The following is a 25,573-nucleotide window of genomic DNA, read 5'->3' on the forward strand; positions in this document are numbered from 1 at the left end:
AAGGGATGGGACCAGATGCCATGATCTTCGTTTTCTGAATGTTGAGCTTTAAGCCAACTTTTTCACTCTTCTCTTTCACTTTCATCAAGAGGCTTTTTACTTCCTCTTCACTTTCTGCCATAAGGGTGGTGTCATCTGCATATCTGAGGCTATTGATATTTCTCCCGGCAATCTTGACTCCAGCTTGTGTTTCTTCCAGCCCAGCATTTCTCATGATGTACACTGCATAGAAGTTAAATAAGCAGGGTGACAATATACAGCCTTGACGCACTCCTTTTCCTATTTGGAACATACCACATAATCTTGATTATTTTATGTTTGTAGTAAGTTTTGAAATCAGGAACAGTGTATCCTCCAGCTTTTTTCTTCTTTACCAAAATTGTTTTGGCTGCTTTTGTTTATTTACTCACCAAGTCATGTCTGACTCTTTTGCAACCCCAAGGACTGTAGCCCATCACAGTTTCTATTGTCCATGGGATTTTCCAAGCAAAACTACTGGAATGGGTTGCCATTTCCTTCTCCAGGGGATCTTCTTGACCCAGGGATCAAACCCACATCTCCTGCATGAGCAGGTGGATTCTTTACAATTCAGCCACTAGGGTCTCTTGTATTTCCACATGAATTTTAGGAACAGTTTACCAATTTCTACAAATAAGGCAAATGGGATTTCTATAGGGATTGAACTGAATCTGTAATTGGATTATGTTTCCTACTTAAATCTATTCTGCTGACTTCTTCCTCTTGACCGGAGTATTTAATCCATTTAGGAGTAATGTAGTTTCTGAGAAAGCAAGATTTATTTCTCCCATTTTACTGTTGAGTTTCTAAATGTCTCATGCCTTTTTGTTCCTTTATTCATTCCTTACTGATATTTTTGGTGCTATGTAGACTTTTTAACATACCATTTAATTCTGTTGTTGTTTCTTTTCTTTCTTTTTTAGTTAAACAATGACTTTGCTGCTTCAGTACATAGACAAATTTATAGAACTAAGGTAAAGGCTGTAGATGACTCCTATTTTCAGTTGAAGGGGAAGACTCATTTGGTCTTATGATATCAAGCCAGTCAATAATTATGGTTCTCAATCAGAATAAGAAGCAATTTAGCATTCTTATCCTTTCTATTCCACTTGAGATGCTTTAAAAGAACAGCAGCTTCTGTAAAATATGGATACTCTCAGGAAGATCAGGAGCAAGTTTTTTGACTTAAGAATTCAATAGTTAATTGCATGTCACAAAACATATTTGTGTAGCACCATGTGAGTCTCAGAATCATGCTGATTTTTCAGGAAATCAGGAACTTCTTGGCCATTTTGTAGCTCTACTCCTTCATCTCATCAGATGTCAACTTCAGCCAGGTGGTGACAGTGCTGTTGTAAGGCAGAGCTCAATGGGATAGGTGTTTTCCCAGGAGCATGCACGTGACCCATGATAGCACTAGTTAGGCAGAGAAAAAGAGCCCATTGTTTCTTATCTGCTCTTTTTTGTTTATTTTTTTTGAATGACTTGTAGGTTTACAAATGACATCTTAAAGCAATCAAGTTTAAATTAATACCAACTAAACCCCAGTAGTATATAAACACTTTGAACTAATGTAGCTCAAATAGAAATGAAAGCCACAATGATATATCACCTCACATCTGTGAATTGAAAAGTCTATAAGTAACAAATATTGGTGAGAATGTGGCATAAAAGGAAGACTAGTACACTGTTGGTGGGAATGTAACTTGTTATAGCCACTATGAAAGCAGAAAGGATGCTCCACAGACAACTAAAAATAGAACTGCAATATGATCCAGCAATCTTACTTCTCGGTAAAAACAGAAAGATAAAACATTATTTTGAAAAGATACATGCAACCTCAAAGTTCCTGACAGAAATATTTACAATAACCAAGATAGGGAAGTACCCTAAGTTTCCATCAACAGCTGAATGGATGAGGTTCTGGTAGACACACACAACGGAAAGTTACTGAACCATAAGTAAAAAAATGAAATTCTGCCATTTGCAACAATGCGGATGGGCCTAGATTATGCTTAGTGACAAGTCAGAAAGAGAAAAACAGTTTATGCCCTCACTTGTATGCAATATAATTTAATATAAGTGGAATCTAAAAAACAAAACAAATGAATGTATATACTGTAAAAAAGAAACAAATCCACAGATTTAGAGAACTAGTGGTTACCAGTGAGGAGAGAGAAGGGAGGAGCAAGTTAGGGGTAGGGGATTAAGACATAAATTATTATGTATAAAAGAAGTAAACTACAAAGATATACTGTACAGCATAGGAAAATACAGCCATTATTTTATAATAACTTTAAATGGAGTATAATCTAAAATATTGAATCACTGTGTTGTACAACTGAAACTAACATAATGTTATAAAATATGTAAACAAATTTAAAATAACATAAATGAGTACTAAGGGATGTCGTGTATAGCATGATAAATATAGTTAGCATTGCTGTATATCATGCATGAACATTGCTAAGGATGTAAATCCTGATCACAAGGAAAGTGTTTCTATTTTATTAATTTTCTATCTATAAGAGATGATGTTTACTAAACTTATTGTGTTAATCATTTTATGATACATGTAAGTTGAATCATTATGCTGTACACCTTAAACTTATATCGTTTTTTATGTCAGCTATATCTCGAGAAAACTGAAAGGAAAAACCCAAAATATATTTTTACTGCCTTTTATGAATATGTTTATACTTCTTTTCACTGTTCCTCTTTATTTGGTATTGTGAATTCAAGTTACTGTTTAGTGTCTTTTTATTCAACCTGAAGCCTCTCTTTAGTACTTCTAGTAGGTCAGTTCTGTTATTGGCCAATTCTCTACTTTTTTGTGAGTTTTGGAAATGTCATTATTTCTCGTATGAAGAATCGCTTTCATGTGATGAACTGTTTTCTCTGGCTGCTTTCAGAGTTCTTTGCCTTTTGACAGTTTGACTATGTCTCTTGGTCTGGATCTTTTTGAGTTGATCCTACTTAGAGTTTATTTAGCCTCTTATATCAAGGTAAATTTGGAAAATTTTCCACTCTTCTTACAAATATTTTTCTTAACTCTCCTCAATTCCCAAACTCCAACTATGCATTCATTAACATGTTTAGTGGTGTCTCATGAATCTCTAAGGATGAATTAGGGCTATTCACACTTGGTTAACTCTAAGTTAGGGCAAATAAAAGCAAATTCTATGAAAAAGGCTTTTCCAAGATTTGTCAGGCTAATCGAATTATATTAGTTCTCTGGAAATTGGACATTTTGAAAAGCTTCGATCCCATTCACTTTCTTTCAGTGTCTGCTAAGCTGCTGATTTACAAAGCTACACTGGTGGCAAGGCTCCTGTTTTTCAAAGCTACTACAAGTTTGGAAAAACACATAGGCATATCATAAGCTAAACACCTCATAATGTATTATTCTTACCAAGATTCAGGAGTTTTCTTTAACATACATTCTATGGATTTTTGCAAGCTCTTGGTTAATTTTCAGAATCATCAAAAAATTTATTTTAGAAGTTTTCATTGCCATTACTGAGGAGTGGGTCTTTTGTAGGTTTTTATACCACCAAGTTGGAAGTCACGCCCCTGGTCAAATTTTGTAAATTATTCTTGTATATACTTGCTAAGAATGTGGCTTTTCTCATGTTCCCAGGCCATGTTACAAATATTTTAAATACATTATGTTGCTTAAACTGCTTAAATTTGTAGTCTTTTTTGGTTTGCATTGTTTACTACCTAGATATACTGGAGATGAAGCCCCTTTCCATGGAATTAATTTCACTCATAATTTAGCTTTGCTCCTTTCACAGGACATACATACAGATTATCTTCTCTCAACATCCCAAAGTTGTGTCTTTGTGCTGTAGGTTTTTCTTTCTACTATCTGTCTTGTATAATGCTCCTTTAAAGGTTATGGTTGCCATATTTATAATATTATGAGGCTATTTTTTAATAAATTTAACACCAGGGGCTTCCCTGGTAGCTCAGATGGTAAAGCGTCTGCCTGCAATGAGGGAGACCTGGGTTTGATTCCTGGGTTGGGAAGGTCCCCTGGAGATGGAAATGGCCATTCACTCCAGCACTCTTGCCTGGAAAATCCCATGGACGGAGGAGCCTGATAGGCTACACCCCATGGGGTCGCAAAGAGTTGGACACAACTGAGCGACTTCACTTCACTTCACTTCATGATGCTATTTTTTAATTAATTTACCACAGGTAAGATTTATATACAACAAAATGCACTTATTTAAAATATATTATCCAGTAAGTTTTGGCTAATGTGTAAACCTATGTAACTACCACCAAAATAAAGCTATAGAATATCTCCATCATCCCAGAAAGTTTCCATTTGTCCTTAGAGCTCAGGTATTCTCCCACTCCCAGCCTTTAGTCACTTTAACTATGTTGATTGTGCTTTTTGTTGCTAACAATTCGTTTTTAAATTTATAGAAATGCAAGTAAGTGGAGTCATATATCATGTATAAATCTGTGCTTTACTTTTTGATTTACATTTATTCTTTGACTTTTATCTGTGTATTTTCTATTTTCCTTTTTTTCAGTCTCTGAGATAGAATTCAATTATAAATTTTATCTAATTTATTTTGTTTTTAACTTATAAATTTCTCTAAATATACTTCTTCCGCTGTCTTCTTCTTGAAGGATTTCAGAGAAAACATATTTTCCTATAATGCATTCCATAATTTACTCTTTGGTATTGTTTCTTGCTATTTTTATTATTACAGTGCTTAATCTGGCTTCTTTTTTTTTGCCTCTCATCCACTATCTCTGGAAATTTATTTTCTCTCTTTTAAAAGATTCACTTTATAAATCTCATTCTATTACCTTTTCTTACAAAGAACATATATTAAGATGAGCAGGTTTATTTGCTTAACTGTGAATGTTTAAGTGTGGGTGTGTTTTCTTTCCATTTTTATGTATGTAGCACGGCATCAAAAAATATGTTCTGTGCCCATTAGCTTTATTGTATTCTACTTGCTCTACTTGAGGTGAGATTCAGTTCATTACTCTCAAAGGTACTCGTTTGGTTGAATTTTTTAAAAAATGTCTAACATATTCTATTTTACTAGACAATTTTTTTCATACTGCTGGTACAGTATCACAGTGAACTAACTCTACTACTCAGTAACACACTGCAAATTTTGTATATTTCATTAATTCTGTCATTCTTGATTTCTCTTGCATGAAATACATTTTTCCATCAAAAGTTATCTTTCAAATATATCATTTTCAGATCCTGTTTGGTGAAAAAGAATTTTTACGTAACACATACATTAGCAAGTTCATTGGTCAGAATGTGTGCAACCATGTGGTAATTGATGTATGTAGCAAATTAACTATATTGTTTTTTGGAAATGATCCCCAAAATTAAATAAGATAGGCGTCACTTAATGATTTAAAGTAAAATTTTTTGATGATGTGTTAATGATGTTGTATAGACCCAGGGACAACTTATCCAATTTATGTATATCTTAAAATGTTTGATATATTATATTATATGTATAATATAATATACCATATATATAATAAAGTAAACTATATTATAATCCAAGATGTATTTTGCACAAAATTTAAAGTTCAATATTTCTGGGATGAAGTTATTCAATATGACTATGTAGATAATTCAAATTATGTTTTTATGTCTTATATGAAAGCATGTTTGAATATGGTATGCAAAAGAATTTTAATCTTTTTTCCTCTGTTTGCCTCCTAATTAATCTAGTATCATTATCTAGGCACTGATTCAATTTAAGACCTTTATCTCAGAAAAAAATTTTGATCAAACATTACCATATTAAAAAAAGTGATTTAGATTTCTCTGGCAATGCACAGTGTTTCATTCTAAACTGATTGAGGTAGAACAGTTATACTGTTATGAAAAATACTAATTCTTATAAAGGAGCTAATGACTGACAAATATATATGCTGTTTTTCTTTCTTCTAGAGTCATATTGATGTATACATATCACAGAATCCAGCAGGAACATCAGTTCAAAATGTGCTAAACTATTGTCAAGATTGACTTTTCAAATTCTGCCACTCAGTATTTATGGGACTTCCAATACTTATTTAAAAAGCATGGGGGGAATAAAGCACTGCTGGGTGATGTGTTATATTTTTTAAATTGATTTTGGAGACTAGAGTAAGAAAAGTTATTCCAGAGCTTAAATCTCAATCAGATAACTTTTGTTTAGGGTTGTCAGATTTAAAAAATATACCGGACACTCAGTTAAATTTTATTTTCAGATAAACAAATAAATTTTTAGTATATCTACTATCGCATTCCAAATTTAGCTTAATTTAGAATTCTGTATTTTATCTGGCAACCCAAAATTTATCCCATAATTAAAGGAACAGTTTGAGTTTTTAGTAGAAAAGGGAAATGTTTCATAAATATATCAGTAACATTTCTGTCATTTCTTTTCATAGTCTCGTTAAAATAATTGTATAAGTCATCTCCAACCAGATGACAAGTGGCAAATTTCTTAAACATTTCCCTCTTCTTTCCATTCAACCCTTCTTTCTTTTCCCTCTCTCCTGTCTCCCTTTCTTCTCTCTCTCTCTCTTTTTTGTTTGAAAGCTCTCCTCCTTTATAAGCCTTAGTGATTCTCTGTTTGTTATTGTAGCCAGGATATTGTATCTTTTTTGAGGAGATGGAAGGGAACTCCTTTGATATCAAAAATAGATAATGGCCAGGGACTGAAGATTAGGGGGATGTGATAAAGACAGAATTGTTACTTTTATGTTCAAAGGTGATAGCTTTCTATTCATTTCAAATTGGAGAACTGGTACAAATGTGTTTTATGTCAACTTACCATCAGTTTTCCCTGGTGGCTCAGTTGTGAAGAATCTGCCTACAGTGCAGGAGACATAAGGGATGTGGGTTTGATCCCCGGGTCAGGAAGATCCTCTGGAGGAGGGCATGACAACCCATTCCAGTATTCTTACTCTTTCAGAAGAATTTCCCATGTGATAGAAGAAATACTAGGGCCAAAGTGACCTCACATTACTAAAATCATTTGCTAAGGTATAAGCTGATATCTACATACAGGGTGTGAGTGCATATTATTCCAAGGTACATACCCTTGAAATCTGTAGATGAATGATACTCTTGGATGTCATGTGCCTTCTTTGCCCTAAAAGTTTTTACTCCACTTACCTATAGTCAACAAATCAACATTTGTCCTTAGAAGAGATGGCTCATCTCAAAATCTTGGTTGCAGGCATCTGTTTAGGACACTTCCACTGCCTAGCATCTCCACTTTGTAGAAAAGATAGTTCCTGAATTACTCTTGTCTCACAATTATAATAGAATGCTACTAAAGCCCCATTTCACTCCTTCCAATTCTGAGGCCATTCTTTTGCACCAGAAATCTTTGTCTTACTGTATTTGAAAACTTAACTTTTCTTGGAGTATCATGAGGAAATTTTTACTAAAAGGAAATTCTATATAAAGGATAAAAACTTTTCCTGAATATCAATTCTGTATGCAAATATTAACTGAATTATTCTGTTTGAAAATGTATTTGATAATTGAATTGTAAAGCAACAAAGCAGCTTTTATACCTGTAGTAAATTAGTATTCCATATTTTATGTGCTATAGGAATTAATTCGGATCTTAGTGACTTGAAGTAGTTGGATCTTAAGCAATATTTATAGACTGAAATTTAATTTATACCACCAAAATAAAATATAATACAAAACTTAACATTATAGTAAGTTTACATTTTAAGAAAACGTGACAAGCATTCATTTGTCTGTGTGAAATCATAATTATAGTTTTTCATCTGTTTATTAGGTCCTTCCTTAATAGGTAGTATAAGTCACTATGGTTCAAACATTGCCAAAATGTGTGTTTAATGTCCTTATTACTTTTATTGAAAGTATGATATTTTTACCAAATTGTCTGCTTCTAGTTCTATGGGAATATATTTTAGCAGTCATTCATCCAGGAACACACAGTATTGTGGCAGAAAGACTGGACTTATATATGAGAAACATTAAATCTGAGTCAATAGGTCATATTGTAAAATGAAGCAACTAAACCCACTAGTCTCCAGCTCTACTTATTTTGTAAGATTTTATAAGTAATAGTTTATTTTGTCTTGATTTAAGGCTGTTATTAAAGTTACAGTTCAAGCATATAACTGGGGAAATACAATTCTAAATATTTTACATGATAATCAGGCAAGGTTATGTTTTCAAAATTATTTGGCTCTTAAAGGACAAAAATGAAGATATAGCAAAGATTTAACAAACCACTTATTTTTAAAAGATAATGCAATGTTTTATGATTTCTAGAAAGATGATATAGATAGACCTAAGGATGGGTTCAAAATAATAAAGCATAACTGTATTACAACAGTACCACACATGGTAAAATCCAATGTATTATGCCATTTGAACCTCACAGAAACTTTGTGATATTCAGCAGATGTTTGTTATTATTACCATTTCACACATGAAGAACCCAGGTACACAGAACTTCTAATTTGTGAAAATCATTTTACTATGATGGAAGGCTTACAATAGTCCATTTCTGTCTAACAATGGTTGAGATTCCACTGATAATTTCTGCGGACCAAATAACAGGTAATTACTATTATAGTTTTAAGGAGAAAGAAAATAATCAAGTTACTGTTCCTCATGTGATATGTTATTAACATACACTTTACTATTTCTCATTTCTCTTTAACCCACTCCTCCATTGTACCATGTGGAGAATATGAAGGTTCCAACTGCAATGTGGAGTGGTGGACAGGACATTTAGGAAGTTCTAGGAGATGTTAATGTTCTACAATTCCAAAGAATAGCAAGGAATCTCAAAGAATAGCAAGAAAGCTTTCCTCCAGTGGTCAATGCAAAGAAATAGAGGAAAACAATAAAATGGGGGAAGACTAGAGATTGCTTCAAGAAAATTAGAGATACCAAAGGAATATTTCATGCAAAGATGGGTGAATAAAAGACAGAAATGGTATGGACCTAACAGAAGCAGAAGATATTAAGAAGAGGTGGCAAGAATACACAGAAGAACTGTACAAAAAAGATCTTAATGACCCAGATAATCATGATGGTGTGATCACTCACCTAGAGCCAGATATCCTGGAATGCAAAGTCAAGTGGGCCTTAGGAAGCATCATTACAAAAAAAGCTAGTGGGAGTGATGGAATTCCAGTTGAGCTATTTCAAATCCTAATAGATGATGCTGTGAAAGTGCTGCACTCAATATACCAGCAAATTTGGAAAACTCAACAGTGGCCTCAAGACTAGAAAATGTCAGTTTTCACTCCAATCCCAAAGAAAGGCAATGCCAAAGAATGCTCAAACTACTGCGCGATTGCACTCATCTCACACATTAGTAAAGTAATGCTCAAAATTATCCAAGCCAGGCTTCAACAGTATGTGAATCATGAACTTCCAGATGTTTAAGCTGGATTTAGAAAAGGCAGAGGAACCAGAGATCAAATTGCCAACATCCGCTGGATCATCAAAAAAAATGAGAGTTCCAGAAAAACATATACTTCTGCTTTATTGACTAGGGCAAAGCCTTTGACTGTGTGGACCACAACAAACTCTGGAAAATTCTTAAAGAGATGGAAATACCAGACCACCTGATCTGCCTCTTGAAAAATCTGTATTGGAGGTCAGGAAGCAACAGTTAGAACTAGACGTGAAACAGAATGATTCCAAATAGGAAAAGGAGGATATCAAGGCTGTATATTGTTACCCTGCTTTTTTAACTTATATGCAGATGGTGATTGCAGCCACGAAATTAAAAGATGCTTGCTCCTTGGAAGAAAAGCTATGACAAACCTAGACTGCATATTAAAAAGCAAGGCTAAAGGAGATCAGTCCTGAATATTCATTGGAAGGACTGATGCTGAAGCTGAAACTCCAGTCCTTTGGCCACCTGATAGGAAGAGCTGACTCTTTGGAAAAGACTCTGATGCTGGGAAAGATTAAAGGCTGGAGGAGAAGGGGATGACAGAGGATGAGATGGTTGGATGGCATCACCGACTCAATGGACATGAGTTTGAGTAAACTCCGGGAATTGGTGATGGACTGGCAGGCCTGGCATGCTGCAATCTGTGGGGTCGGCCAAGAGTCAGATACGACTGAGTGACTGAGCTGGACAGAACTGAGAATATGTTAAGGCATTGGAAGTCAAAGTCTCCAATTTCATTTACTGTGAGAATGTTCTCCACTACAATCATCTTTATTTTGTACTAGAATTAGATGTTTACAATCAGATTTATACTGAAATCATTGCAATAATAAATGAAGCTCAATAAGGTTAAAATTTTTACTCCTATTTTCCACCTCTTTGAGTTTTCTCACTTCTCTATCCACAAAGTTTTCTTGCTTGTCTCTTTGTTTGTTTGTTTAAATAATCTTGGATTAAGCCAGAATCATTTTGCTTAATCATATGCATTTGTCCAAAGAAGTATACTAAGGGCTAATAAAATATTTCATTCATTTTGTCATGCTTGCCATGCCATGGTGATTTCAGTATTTTTGACAAGAGAACTGTTTGAAGAGTAAGCACGTTTCTTACCAGCAAAAAAAAAAAAAATCCTGAAATATTTATGGAGAAAGAATGCAAGTTTTATGGTATGCATTTGGGCACTATGGTGCCTTGAGAATTGACTGTAAAAATGCCTGCTATTCTTTTGGCAAAGAAGCCAAATGAGACCTCATTAATTAGTCTCTTGGCTAGAGTTCAATGAAACCAGGTCTCTGTCCCACCATCTTTATGGACTAGGAACTGTTTTGAAGAAGCTGATTATGTTAGTGCTTTTTAAAATGGAAAGGAGTGGAATATTTATGGATCACTTATTCATTATGGAAAATGCTCATCCTAGCACTAGTAGTTCCACAGAGAAGTTTGTCCATCAGTAATTATATTAAAATGTCAAAAAAAACCAAACATAAAGTGTCAGAAATTGATATGCCTATTTATTGACTCTCAGGATTTAATTCATTTTCAGTTACTCATTGGTCTAACTAAATCTGAGTCATTAGCATGTTATGCTGTAGAACTTAGTCATTCTATGTTTTGAAAACCCAAAATTAATGTGACATTACCAAAATACTTTGGTTCCTTTCATTTATCAGTCTCAAAATACTGTCCAATATCCAAAATATTGTCCAAAATGTAGGTGGACAAGAGCTACATTTGTTGTTGTTCAGTTTCTAAGTCATTGACTATTTAAATTTTAACCAGAATTAAGTTATATTAAATTTCAGTTTCTCAGTCTCCCTAGCTGCATTTCAAGTCCTCAACAGCCATATGTGGCTACTGGGTACCATATTGGAAAGCACAGATATACATTTCTCTATTGCACAAAGTTCTTTTGAAGAGTTTATAACAAGAGTTGCCAAAGACCTGAATCTACTGCTACTGCCATGACAATTCAAGTTGTCATTGACAGTAACTTAGGTGTTGAACGCTTTTCCAAAATGAGAGAGTCTTAATTTTTATAAGTCCTCACAGGAAATATGCAAATGCCCTCATAGAAGTCACATTGTGTGATGCAACTTAATGCTGATTGTGAAAGTATTTACCCTGCATTATATATTCAATACATAGTAACTGGTAGAATTGCAATGGTGTTCTAAAGACAATAACCATGCTCTAGGGCTTTTGAGAATTAAGGAGACCTGTTGTTAGTATTCATCTCAAATTAGAATTCTGTTTAGATCTAGAAATTCCCTTACAAAGCAGCTTCATATAGAATTCAACAGGAACTGAAGGAAGAATGTTTGAATATGGAGAAAATTTTTATAAACATTTTTATTGGTTTGTAAAATAGCGAACAGGAATGCAATGATATTTATTATAGGGACAATACAAATGGGAAGTGCTCAAATAAAAGTTGAACTTTGAGAAGCAGTAGAGAGAGAAAAACAATTTTCCAAAATTTGCATATATGTGCTAACTGGGACAAAAATAAATAAAATTTTGCTCATCATGGGTTGAATATCAGAGTGGGAAATTGAAAGAGAGAAGTGATGAAAAATTAGAATGACACAGGAATAAAAGGAGAGCCTGGATAAGTTCAATCATTTAACAAATAACAGGTCACTTGAAGTGAAGTAGTGAAAGTATTTGGTGTATGTGACTCTTTGAGACCCCATGGACTGTAGTCCACCAAGTTCCTCTGTCCATGGAATTCTCCAGGCAAGAATATTGGAGTGGGTAGCCATTCCCTTCTCCAGAGTATCTTTCCGACCCAGGTATCAAACCCTGGTTTCATGCATTGTGGGCAGATTCTTTACTGTTTGAGCCACCATTAATATTTGGCATTATACTAAGCAGTTGGGGTACATCTGAGACCAAACAGATAAAGATCCCTACGTTCAGGGACTTAAAACCTTTTTATTTTGTATTGGGCTATAACATATTAAATATGTTGTGATAGTTTCAGGTAAACAAGTAGGGACTCCGTGATATACACACATATACCCATTCTCCCCCAATTTCCCTTCCATCCAGACTGCCACATAACATTGAGCAGAGTTCCATGTGCTATGTGTTGGTTATTCTTCTTAAATGTAGCAATGTGGACATGTCCGTCCCGAACTCCCTAATTATTCAGAGAACTTTTATACAGAGGAAAAACAATGACATTTACTGAGGATGAAAATGTGTTAGGTGCATTTGAAAATTTTTTTATGGTAAATAACACATAATTTAAAAAAAAAAAACCTGTAAGATAGGAACCATCGCTGTCTCTATATTATAGATTGAGAATTTGAGGTAAGGGAAGGAGAAGTAACATCATGGTGTTCTGGGACTGCTGGAGAAAAAATGCCATAGTCTGAGTGGTTTAAACAGCAGACATTTACCTCCCATAGCCCTGGAGGCTGACTGGTCTCAGATCCAAGTGCTGACTAATTCGGTTTCTGGTGAGGACCCTCTTCCTGACTTGCAGATAGCCACCTTTTTGATGGTGTCCTCGCATGGAAGAAACAGAATTAGACAGCAGCTTCTCTGATCTCTTCTTGTAAGAGAACTAATTTCATCATGAGGGCCTAAACCTTACGATCTCACCTAAAGCTAATTACCTCCCAAAGGCTTTGAATATGGCAGTGAAGGGTCAACATAGGAATTTGGAGGGAGACACAGGTCAGTCGATAGCAATTAATTTTGCTGAAACTCTCACAAGTTGTCAGTGGCAAGGCCAGCATTCAGACACAAAGAGTCTGACTCCAGAGAATTATCATTTTTTCACAGTTAAAAAACATTTCCATTCATTAGGGCTCAGGGCTTCACCATTACATTATAGAGAACAAGTTCATGATCAATATTAGAATCACACTTCTAGATCTACCATTTCAAATTAATACTTATCTGTATTTGAGCTATAGAAAATATAGATCAAAATGTAAATAATAAAATATAAAATGTATTCATATTGCAAGTTTAATCTTTGTCAAACAAATCACTTATGCTCTATGAAGTTCCAAGTTAAAAGAATTTTTTTTTTCATTTCACACATGAAGCAAATTGACCTTATTAAAATACCAGTTAGTATCCTAGTATACCCAAGATGGCCCAAACTTGGTCAGGTTACTTTTAAGAATAGTCCTAAATAAGACCTTTTCCAGTTATTGTTTCATTGCTGCTATGAAGTAAGCCTCTCTTGAAATCTTCTGAGGGCAAGGTGGAACTACTCTAAAAAATGTTAGCATCTCCTTCATTGGTGAAACAATTAGCCTGCCACTCTTGATTAATTATACTAGAAATAACATAAGGAGCCATTATCCATAATTTTTCTCCTAATATGGATACTTCTATACTGAATAACAGTTCCCACCTCTGATTCTCCCTTTAAACACACTTGCTTACTTCTCAATTTAGCGTCTCAGTAATTCAATACTTTTTACTTAGTGGCATTAAGTGAAAGTGAAGTCGCTCAGTTGTGTCCGACTCTTTGTGACCCCATGGACACCAGGCTCCTCCGTCCATGGGATTTTCTAGGCAAGAGTACTGGAGTGGGTTGCCTTTTCCTTCTCCAGGGAACTTCCCAACCCAGGGATCGAATCCAGGTCTCCCGCATTGTAGACAGTCGCTTTACCATCTGAGCCACCAGGGAAGTCATTAGTGGCATTAGGAGCATATTATTGATGCAAGACCCTGATGCTGGCAAAAACAGGGCAGGAGGAGAAGGGGCGACAGAGGATGAGACGGTTGGATGGCATCGTCCACTCAATGGACATGAGTTTGAGCAAACTCTGGGAGATAGTGAAGGACAGGGAAGCCAGGCGCGCTGCAGTCCATGAGTCAAACACGACTGAGTGACTGAACATTGTGTTAATAAGGGGTGGATTTATAGAACCACCTTTGAGAGTTTTTCATATAGTTTGTATTTCTGATTACTTATTCTAAAGACTTAAAACACAAGGAGAAAAAATCTGGGATTTTTCTCCCTCCTAGCTCAGGCTTTTGACCCCTTACCTTTTATGTTGTTCAATGCATTTAATTCTGAAATTTTGTCCATCAGTTTGTGGAGAAGAAACAGACAGAGGAAAGAGGGAAAGGAGAAGAGAAATTAGGTAATAGCTAGTGTTGAAGAACAAAGATGGGGAAAGGTCAAAAAAAGAAAACTCGCAGTATTTTAGATATGAGAAATTAGGATTCAATATACTGTTAGAAAAATATAAGCAGAGTTCCCATTCCCTTAGATTCACTTGCAAACTAAATCTATCTGTTATCCACAAAATAAGCAAAGTTAACAACACCAACTCAGAAGCTACTGATTGTACTTACTCCTCAGGCGAAATGAACAATTTACTAGGATGCTCCTTAATCTCAACCAACTAAAGAAAGTCACTTAATTTGAATAAAACCCAGTTAGGGTTCATGAAAACACATGTCATCATCAATAATGAAGTGGCGGGATACTTTATTATATTCCCTTATATACTGGGGAAAAGGAAAAGTGTGGGGAATACCCATAATAACAAACATCTTTTCCTTCACTTACATTCTGTTGTTCAAAGAGTTTCCCAGATGCTAGCTTCTGATTCTTAAATTAATGTCACTGCCTGAGTTAGTTGAAGATAATCCAAAGTTGTCATTGGCTTGGTTGGAGGGAGGGTGGACTTGGAGTGGATATTTCACACCCCAGTTGGCCCTCTAAGATGGAGCCTCTTGATTACTGATGTTAGAGCCCAATAGAAAGATAGAGTCTCTGTTTGGAAAGTTTGAGAAGGTGGTTGGGGAAAAACATGTAAATCTGTTATGGTAAATATTTTAAAGAAGCTTCTTGGTCTATCGTAGCTCTACTTCTTGTAGAAAATATTTATATTCATTTGATAAGCTTATATAGAATATGTGATACTGATATTCATTTAATAAATGTTTATCAAGCTAGACATTGTTCTGGGTGTAAAGAACAAAAGACAAACCCTTTGCCCACCTAGAAGTTATATTTTAGTGGTGAAGATTGATAATAAAATATAAACAGGTATATACATATATATAGTAATTAGGTAATATCACAGCTAATGATAAAAATATAGTAGATAGAGGAGCAGGAAGGACACAAGACACTACATTAAGTAGAATGATCAGGAAAGGCCCCTCTAAGCAGGGAACTGACTAAAGTGAGGGAATTCCACTGCATTTGAGTGTCCTGGTCCAGTGGGTCTGATCTGTCACAGATAAGACTAGTCCTGTAAGCTAGTATGGTAGCCTGGCACAATTTCATGGATGCTGGCAGAACGCAGGAAGCCCCCATTGCAAAGATAAAGGACTCTGTTACTCACAGTACAGCAGACCTCATGACCCTTCTATTCCCTTGATCTTCAGGCTCATAGGGATACTGTGGAGGCAGACCTAGATGGACACAGCATATACAACGTGTCCATGTCACAGTGAGGATTCCAGGGCTCAGCAAACCCCGTCTTATAAAGGGGGATATGTGCTAGCAAACCTATCCAGTATCTGCCCCAGAGAGAGATTTTTTTTTTTTTAATCATGCCCATCTAGAACAACCCTGCCCTCTACCTGAAGAGAGATAATACTTCTGTCTTCTGAGGCTGTTTGCTATACAGACATCCTTCAAATGAACAAAACCTGATCTGAGAAGTGCAGAAACATCCTGAAGAATAGGCTTTCAATGTTAACTTCTGATATACATCAAAAAGACTTTTACAGACATAAATTGTTAGGTGTTCTTGATTGAACAGGTCTGGAGTGAGTCTAAAAATTTGTATTTATAACAATTTCTAAAGTGACATTGATGCTTCTGGTCAGAAATACTAAGAGTATCACTGTTCTAAGTCTGTTAAGCAGACAAATTTTGTTGTGTTATTGTTGATTTGCTTTCCTTTGTCTATGCTTTATAGTCAGAAACGTGTTAAATACTTACACCCATTGTTCTAAATACTTGTACCCATTGTTACCTTTATTTCATTGACTCTGGTAAGTATCTCTTATTAGAGATAATTCTTATATCACATAATGGGGTTCAGTTTAGGGGCTTTCCTATTTCCACACCCGACACACTTTAGCTATTATCAACTTCAGTTTATCCAGATATGAAACAAAGAAACGATTGAGATAGTGGAGAAAAAAATTTTCTCTTGGTATTATCTTTATAATATTAATGGTAATTTCATGTCTAATGTTGATATTAGTGACTTCCCAGTCTATAGCTATAAGATGCACTGATTGAAGTACAGATCTGCAGGGGAGAAAGAAAACTTTCCTCTACCAGACTAATATAACAGATTAAAAGGAGAAAGCTAAATTTAACGTGTAAATATCAGAGATCCACAGTGACAATGAGACACAAGGACAAGGCAGATAATTGGGACTTATATACCATCTTGAGCTAAAGAACAGGATAGGAGCCTGGGGCTTCAAGTGGGGACAGGTGACTCCCTGAACAAGAAGAAGGCAAGGTGTTTGGTAATTTTATGTTTGTCCTGCCATACAGATAGTCATTCAGATAAAAAGTTCTCTCTTAGCAATAACTCTCTTCCTAGACCAGTCCCACATTTCAATAGTTTTAACTAGTTAAAAGAAGGATAGCATTTCTTCTTGAGTCTTCTGAGTCCCAACTGCCTTCAGCTCAAAGTAGTTTACATGCCCAAATGGCACATTTAGGGAGGTTTGTTCTGAAACTCTTCAGATCATTTTAGAAGTGATGATTATTTTCTATCTGCTATAACATACTCTTGGTTTCTTCAGATATAAAGACATTTTGAGGTCAAATTTGAGTTTTAAATAACCTATTAGTATTCAAATAATTCAGATTATGCACAGGTCCAGAAATCAATGAATGCCATTAATACAGAAATGTGCTTAATGGTAATATCAGAATTGCTACAGATCTAGCAGTGTTTTAGTGTTAGCGGCTCTAAAACCATTTTATGAAATAAATTCTGGAAGTGGTCAGACAGGGACAAGAAGGCAGTAACCTTATGAGAAAAATACTTACTGTTACTTAGGATTTTCCCAACCCAGGGATTGAACCCACGTCTCCTGCATCGGCAGGCAGATTCTTTACCATTGAACCACCAGGGGTCTCTTGGTAAAGTAGTATCATATTTTCATATTCACAGTCTATTTTCAAAGGAAATTTATAGGAATTATTTGTTGTGGTTCAGTCGCTACGTTGTGTCTGATTTTTCGCAATTTCATGGACTGTAGGGGGCCAGACTCCTTTGTCCCCCTCTATCTCCTGGAGCTTACTCATGTTCTAGTCTATGGAGTCAGTGATGCTGTCGAACCACCTCATATGCAGTTACCCAGATTTGCCACTAGAGGGAACATTTGGAGATTTGCTTCTGTTTTCATCTTAATCTTGGGTATTTACTGTGTTTAGGTGGTTCTTGTGCTCATTTTACTCAGCATGTTAAACTTCTGTGTTAAAAATTATGCAGAGTTTATCTTAAAAATCAGTAATTAAATCTTAGACAATCTCACAAGCAGAAGGTAGGGAAAACAAGTACTTTCCTAAGTACTTTATAATGACATCACAATTCCCACAAAAATGCTACAAAATTGGTAGTGAAATGAAAGTGAAAGTCGCTCAGTCGGGTCGGACTCTTTGTGACCCCATAGACTGAATTCTCTAAGTCAGAATACTAGAGTGGGTAGCCTTTTCCTTCTCCAGGGGATCTTCCCAACCCGGGGATGGAAGCCAGGTTTTCCGCATTGCAGGGGGATTCCCCTTCTCCAGCAGATCTTCCTGTCCCAGGATTCATCCCGGGGTCTCCTGCATTGCAGGCGGATTTTTTTACCAATTGAGCTATCAGGGATTTTAAAAAAGAGAGGACGCTGAGGATAAATTGTGTGTGCAAAATCACAAAGCAAATAAAGGAGCTGAGATTTAAATTTAGGCCTTTTCTTAAAGAAAATCGCTCAGTCATGACTCTTTGTGACCCCATGGACTATACAGTCCATGAAATTCTACAGGCCAGAATACTGGAGTGGGTAGCCTTTCCCTTCTCCAGGGGATCTTCCCAACCCAGCGATGGAATCCAGGTCTCCCACATTGCAGGTAGATTCTTTACCAATTGAGCCACAAGGCAAGCCCAAGAATACTGGCATGAGTAGATCCCTTCTTCAGCAGATCTTCCCGACCCAGGAGTTAAATGAAGTAAAATTAAATGTTCTTAACTGGTAAAGATTCTTTACTCAGTTGGTAAAGAATCCACCTGCAATTCAAGAGACCCCAGTTGCCTTGAAAATTTTCTTTCAATTCTCTGTATTTCCTGTCACCCATTTTTTTCTCCAGTTCTCTTTATCAACAGCTCCGGAATTCACTTCACGCCTTATGCGTCTCCATAGATGACAGCGCTGGCAGGAACTCTCATTAGCTATTCAGTAGTTGTTTGAATAATTGTAAAAGCCTTCCAGATATTTCCATGCATTCGTGAGCATCCTAACCTTTAGTTCCCAAGGACACGGTTGTCCAAACTACACAGTACAAAGACTCTTTATATTACTTGTAATCCATTTGTTTATTTTTATGGTACTGGCTTCTTTAGAAAAGTAGTGTGATCTCATTGATCATGCAGTATATTCCCATATATTTCCAATCTTGTTTCCTAGTTGGCATTGACAAGAAATCTAAAACCTGTGAATTTTTTGAACCATTGAAGTGAAATGTTCAGTGTATTTGTTTTCTGATTAGATACTCATTTGAAGTTTCCTGATAGCTTTTAATATCTTAACTCGTTTCTTTTGTCCTGCAAGTAAGCATAAAGTTTCCACACCAGCAAGACTATAATAGCAATAATCACACCGGTTTCTCATGCCTGAATTGGTTCCCTTGTGAAGCTTTAAGATGATTAGGCCCATGGCAAAAGGACTTCTCTACTGTCATACTTATGAATCTTTCCATTTAAATAAGAATAGGACAGTTGTTTACCTGCCACCTCACATCCTGGGAGAGAGAAAGAAAACATTACTCCTTGGACTGCAAATGACTGGCTTCATGATTCCGAGTTTCATCCCTCTTTAAATGTGAACAACTTCTCTGGAAGAGAAAGGGGACAAACCCTATCACAGAATGAAAGCAATTGATTCCAAGGAAATAAGATTTATTACTCATTGAATGGGAATCTAGCTAGGTCTAACACCCTTAAATTCCAAGGCTTATCCTTTAATTCAGGTTGAAGTTTTATTTGCTCACAAAGTGCTGAGAAGAAGTCATACTGACTAAGAAGAAACATGTGTACTTCTGCACAGTACCTTTGGTGCATTGAACAAACTTGACTATAGAAGCAGACAGCCATACATATATTAGGTTAGAGATAAGTTAACGACCATCTCCAGATACAACTTTTAAATGTGATAAGCAGTTTAATCTTCATCTGCTGAGCACTATCAGTCCAAATGTTGTTCAGTTGCTAAGTCACGTCTGACTCTTTGTGACCTATGGACTGCAGCATGCCAGGCTCCTTGTCCGCCAGTATCTCCCAGTTTACTCAGATTCATATCCATTGAGTCGGTGATGCTATCTAACAGTCTCATCCTGTGCCATCCCCTTCTCCTTCTGCCTTCCGTGCAGATTGCATAGGAGTGTATTATGTTGTAAGGACACACTTGTCATGCCTCAACTTTCTGCTAAGCATCTCTTCTATAAATCAGAATATCAGTAAATTAAAAATAGATGTTATTAACCTCTTGATATGTTAACTTTTCCCCAAATATAATAGTTCACTTTTTTTATTCTTTCAAATGACTTCATTAATCACCATTCTAATATATCTGTAAGTCATACAATTCAAATTACAGTCTTTAGAGTTTATAGGGATGGTGCTATTTGTAGCTCAGTAAAATGTTTTCTCTGTAAGCTTAAATTTTTAAAAGTGAATGAATAAGTCCCATGGATTCATGAAGACTGTAGTCTCTTTATATTAAGAGATTAGGTGAAAATATGTGCCTAGTGGAAACTAGGTCTACAAAGAACACCATAATAAATGTTTAGGAGTTATGCTAAGAGCTTCAGAGAGGGAGAGAACTAAGTAAGAGGTGCCTTTGCTAGGGCCAGTTAATCCAAACAGTATTCATAGGTGCTGATTCAAGAAAAAAAAAAAAAGTTCAAGACCAGGAGTTCCAAAGAAAAATAAGACCAAGGCCCAGTCTCCATAACACCCTTGAGTTACGCCTTTGGAATTAGTGTGTCGATCATTCTGTTAAAAAAGTCTCTCTCTTATTCTCTTCTTTTCTTTTACAAATATCTTAAAATATAACTAATGTACATTCATCTATGCATATTTAAAGGGTACAGTTTTGTGAGTTTTATTATATGTATACATCCAGAAAACTAACATTCTAGTCACACTAGAATGAGACCACACTCTCATCACCCCCAAAAAATTTCCTCATGCATCTTGCTAATTTATTCCTTAATTTTAGTCATTATAGCTCAGCTTTCACTTTCTGTAATTTTGTATAAATCCAATAATAAAGTATATACCTTTTTGTCTTTTAAAAAATGTCTTGTGTTTATTCATATTATATTCAGAAATGCAACAAAACACAACTTCTTTATTTTAAATTAACAGATGCAATGCTCACCTGAGTCCCCTCACCTCCTGAGTATCTGAGTAAAGAAGGATGGCAGAGGCAAGTACAAAATAATGAATTTATTCCCATATGACATTTGTGCATTATAATTGCATATATTTTAAATTTACATATTTTCTTTTAGATTGTTCTGTTCTCTCAGATCTATCTTTTCCCCAGCTCCTCTCCAAATCTGAGTGGTCTCCAAGCCAAACCTGGAGTGACTCTGAAAGTCACAAAATCTAAAATTCAAGATCCTCGTTTGCACAAGACCCTTCCAGGGCTCTCTAATCTACTCACAAGGTAATACATTTTAATGAAATTTGCAAAATCCATATATATCAACCACAACTGACGAAGACTACTGGATGTTTCCGCTCTAGTTTCCTCTCTGTCACTGTTCCCTTTTGCTAGCTAGTGCTAAGTATGGTGATGGGAAGTTTCGCAATTTGCTTATGGACACTTAGCTGATACATATAGTCTAAATAGAGGGAAATGTATTTTTGTAGTTTGCCATCATTTCTGTACTTTGCCATCATTTCTGTGTAAGTAAATTATTGCTAACAATCTTTAAACACTTCTAGGAATAATGTAGTCAGTGTCGAGAGTACTTAAATATTTAGAGAGACTTGAACTGTCCTGAAATTTGAAGGCACACATATGACAGGACATTGACAGAGGGGTTTCCAGATTTAACAACAGTGGTAAAAACCTCACAGCATTATTAATTATAAGGTGTGAAGTTGAAAATAACTTTTCTGAAGCTAAAACATTAATAAATCAATTTTAAAGTGATAATCTTTATTCATATATAATTGGTATAATATTACAATTCAGTTCAGTTCAGTCACTCAGTCGTGTCCGACTCTTTGCGACCCCATGAATCGCAGCACACCAGGCCTCCCTGTCCATCACCAACTCCCAAAGATTCATGACCCAGATAATCATGATGATGTGATTACTAATCTAGAGCCAGACATCTTGGAATGTGAAGTCAAGTGGGCCTTAGAAAGCATTACTATGAACAAAGCTAGTGGAGGTGATGGAATTCCAGTTGAGCTGTTTCAAATCCTGAAAGATGATGCTGTGAAAGTGCTGCACTCAATATGCCAGCAAATTTGGAAAACTCAGCAGTGGCCACAGGACTGGAAAAGGTCAGTTTTCATTCCAATTCCAAAGAAAGGCAATGCCAAAGAATGCTCAAACTACCACACGATTGCACTCATCTCACATGCTAGTAAAGTAACGCTCAAAATTCTCCAAGCCAGACTTCAGCAACACGTGAACCGTGAACTCCCCGATGTTCAAGCTGGTTTTAGAAAAGGCAGAGGAACCAGAGATCAAATTGCCAACATCCGCTGGATCATCAAAAAAGCAAGAGAGTTCCAGAAAACATCTATTTCTGCTTTATTGACTATGCCAAAGCCTTTGACTATGTGGATCACAAGAAACTGTGGAGAATTCTTCAAGAGATGGGAATACCAGACCACCTAACCTGCCTCTTGAGATACCTATGTGCAGGTCAGGAAGCAACAGTTAGAAGTGGACATGGAACAACAGACTGGTTCCAAATAGGAAAAGGAGTACGTCAAGGCTGTATGTCGTCACCCTGCTTATTTAACTTATGTGCAGAGTACATCATGAGAGATGCTGGACTGGAAGAAACACAAGGTGGAATCAAGATTGCCGGGAGAAATATCAATCACCTCAGATATGCATATGACACCACCCTTATGGCAGAAAGTGAAGGGGAGCTAAAAACCCTCTTGATGAAAGTGAAAGAAGAGAGCAAAAAAGTTGGCTTAAAGCTCAACTTTCAGAAAACGAAGATCATGGCATCCGATTCCATCACTTCATGGGAAATAGATGGGGAAACAGTAGAAACAGTGTCAGACTTTATTTTTTGAGGCTCCAATATCACTGCAGATGGTGACTGCAGCCATGAAATTAAAAGACGCTTACTCCTTGGAAGAAAAGTTATGACCAACCTAGATAGTATATTCAAAAGCAGGGACATTACTTTGCCGACTAAGGTCCGTCTAGTCAAGGCTATGGTTTTTCCAGTGGTCATGTATGGATGTGAGAGTTGGACTGTGAAGAAGGCTGAGCACCGAAGAATCGATGCTTTTGAACTGTGGTGTTGGAGAAGACTCTTGAGAGTTCCTTGGACTGCAAAAAGATCCAACCAGTCCATTCTGAAGGAGATCAATCCTGGGATTTCTTTGGAAGGAATGATGCTAAAGCTGAAGGTCCAGTACTTTGGCCACCTCATGCAAAGAGTTGACTCATTGGAAAAGACTCTGATGCTGGGAGGGATTGGGGGCAGGAGGAGAAGGGGACGACCGAGGATGAGATGGCTGGATGGCATCACGGACTCGATGGATGTGAGTCTGAGTGAACTCCAGGAGTTGGTGATGGACAGGGAGGCCTAGCATGCTGCAATTCATGGGGTCGCAAAAGTCGGACTCTACTGAGCAACTGAACTGAACTGAACTCATTATAATCAGGTAAGCTCACTTTTCGAAATTTAGCAATTGACCCCACTTACAAGACAAAAATGAAAATAGAATTAAAGATTTAATTAAACATTAGATTTTGAAAGATTATGCAATATTTTACATTTCCCAGGAAAATGATATAAATAGACATAATGATAGGTTCAAAACAATTAGATCAATTTTTATGACAATACTATGCAGAGCAAATTTGTATATTATTTGAACCTCAAAACAATCTTATGAAATTTTCCATATACTTATTAATATCACTATTTCATATATAAAGAACCTAAGGTACACAGAATTTCTAGTTTGTGAAAATCATTTGTTTACTATAATTTAAAGGCTTGGACAGTAGTCCATTTCTGTCTGAAAATAATTGAGATTCAATGGATAATTGCATTTTGTTTTCTTGGGAGAAGAAAATAATCAAGTTACTATTTTTAATTTGATATGCTATTAACATAAATCTTACAATTTCTCATTTTCTTTTAGCCCACTCTTCCATTTTATGATATGAAGAACATGAAGGTTCCAACTGCAATGTGGAGTGGTGGACGGGACAATTTGGCCAATCCAATAGATGGTTAGAATTTGGAACCACATATCTCCAAATTCATTTACCATAAGAAGATTCCCACCTATAATCATTTTGATTTAGTAGCCAGATTAGATGCTTATTATCAAGTTTATACTGAAATCATTATGACAATGAATGAAATTTAATGACGTTGAAATTTTCTTCACTTTTACACATATTTTCCATCTTTCCTAAAGTTTCCTTGCTTTTTTGTATGCAAAGGGTTTTTTGCTAGTCTCTTTTGTTTGCTTTTTAAAATGATCTTTATAATTTTTAAGTCAGAATCTGCTTGATAAAACTTTTGTACTTGTATGAAGTATGAACACTATTAAAATATTTTATTCATCTGTGAATGTGTTCCAAGCCATGGTGATTTTGATATTTTAGACAAGAAGAGAGCTCTTTGAAGCACAAATATGCATCTTCAGCTCAGTTCAGTTCAGTTGCTCAGTCTTGTCCAAGTCTTTGTGACCCCATGAATTGCAGCACGCTAGGTCTCCCTGTCCATCAGCAACCCCCGGAGTTCACTCAGACTCACATCCATCGAGGCGGTGATGCCATCCAGCCATCTCATCCTCGGTCGTCCCCTTCTCCTCCTGCCCCCAATCCCTCCCAGCATCAGAGTCTTTTCCAATGAGTCAACTCTGCATGAGGTGGCCAAAGTACTGGAGTTTCAGCTTTAGCATCATTCCTTCCAAAGAAATCCCAGGGTTGCTCTCCTTCAGAATGGACTGGTTGAATCTCCTTGTAGTCCATGGGACTCTCAAGAGTCTTCTCCAACACCACAGTTCAAAAGCATCAATTCTTCAGCGCTCAGCCTTCTTCACAGTCTAACTCTCACATCCATACATAACTATTGGAAAAACCATAGCCTTATCTTACTAGCAATTTTAAAAGTCTTGAAATATTCATGCAGGAAGAAACTAAGTTGTATGAAACTCTTTTTGGTTTGGGTGAGAAAGAAAACATGGTTCCTGGAAAAGGGATCCTAAAGATGCCTTTCATACGTTTTGGCCAAGAAACCAAATGGGAACTTTTTTAGTTAGTCCTCTTGGATGTAATTCCACGAAACCAAGTCTTATCCTGTCGCACCAGCTATATGAACCAGGAACTATTTCAAAGAAACTGAATATGTTAGTATTCTCTAGTATGGAAAAGAGGAAATTTTTTAAGCATCATTTTTTATTATGGATAATGCTTGCCCTAGGACAGTAGTTTCAGAGAAAAGTTTGCTAACTGGTAATATAAAGTGCCAAAAGCCCAGAAGATGTTTTATTTACTCCTGTTTCCATTCTTTTTCAGTCATAAATTGATGTAAAAGAATCTAAGACATTAACATATTATGCAGTAGGATTTAGTCATTCCAGATGTATTGATAGCCCAAGATTAACATGACTTACCCAAATACTTCAGCCTCTTTTGTGTATTTGTCAGAG

General features: G+C 36.1%; 1 pseudogene; it reads left to right on the forward strand.

Annotated features, from left to right (window-relative positions):
- The window catches only part of LOC121817662 (gastric triacylglycerol lipase-like), a 48,482-nt pseudogene extending 24,334 nt beyond the window's left edge, over positions 1-24,148 (forward strand).
- The last annotated feature ends 1,425 nt before the right edge of the window (positions 24,149-25,573 follow it).

The sequence above is a fragment of the Ovis aries genome, chromosome 22, assembly GCF_016772045.2.
Source record: "Ovis aries strain OAR_USU_Benz2616 breed Rambouillet chromosome 22, ARS-UI_Ramb_v3.0, whole genome shotgun sequence".
NCBI classification, from domain to species: Eukaryota; Metazoa; Chordata; class Mammalia; order Artiodactyla; family Bovidae; genus Ovis; species Ovis aries.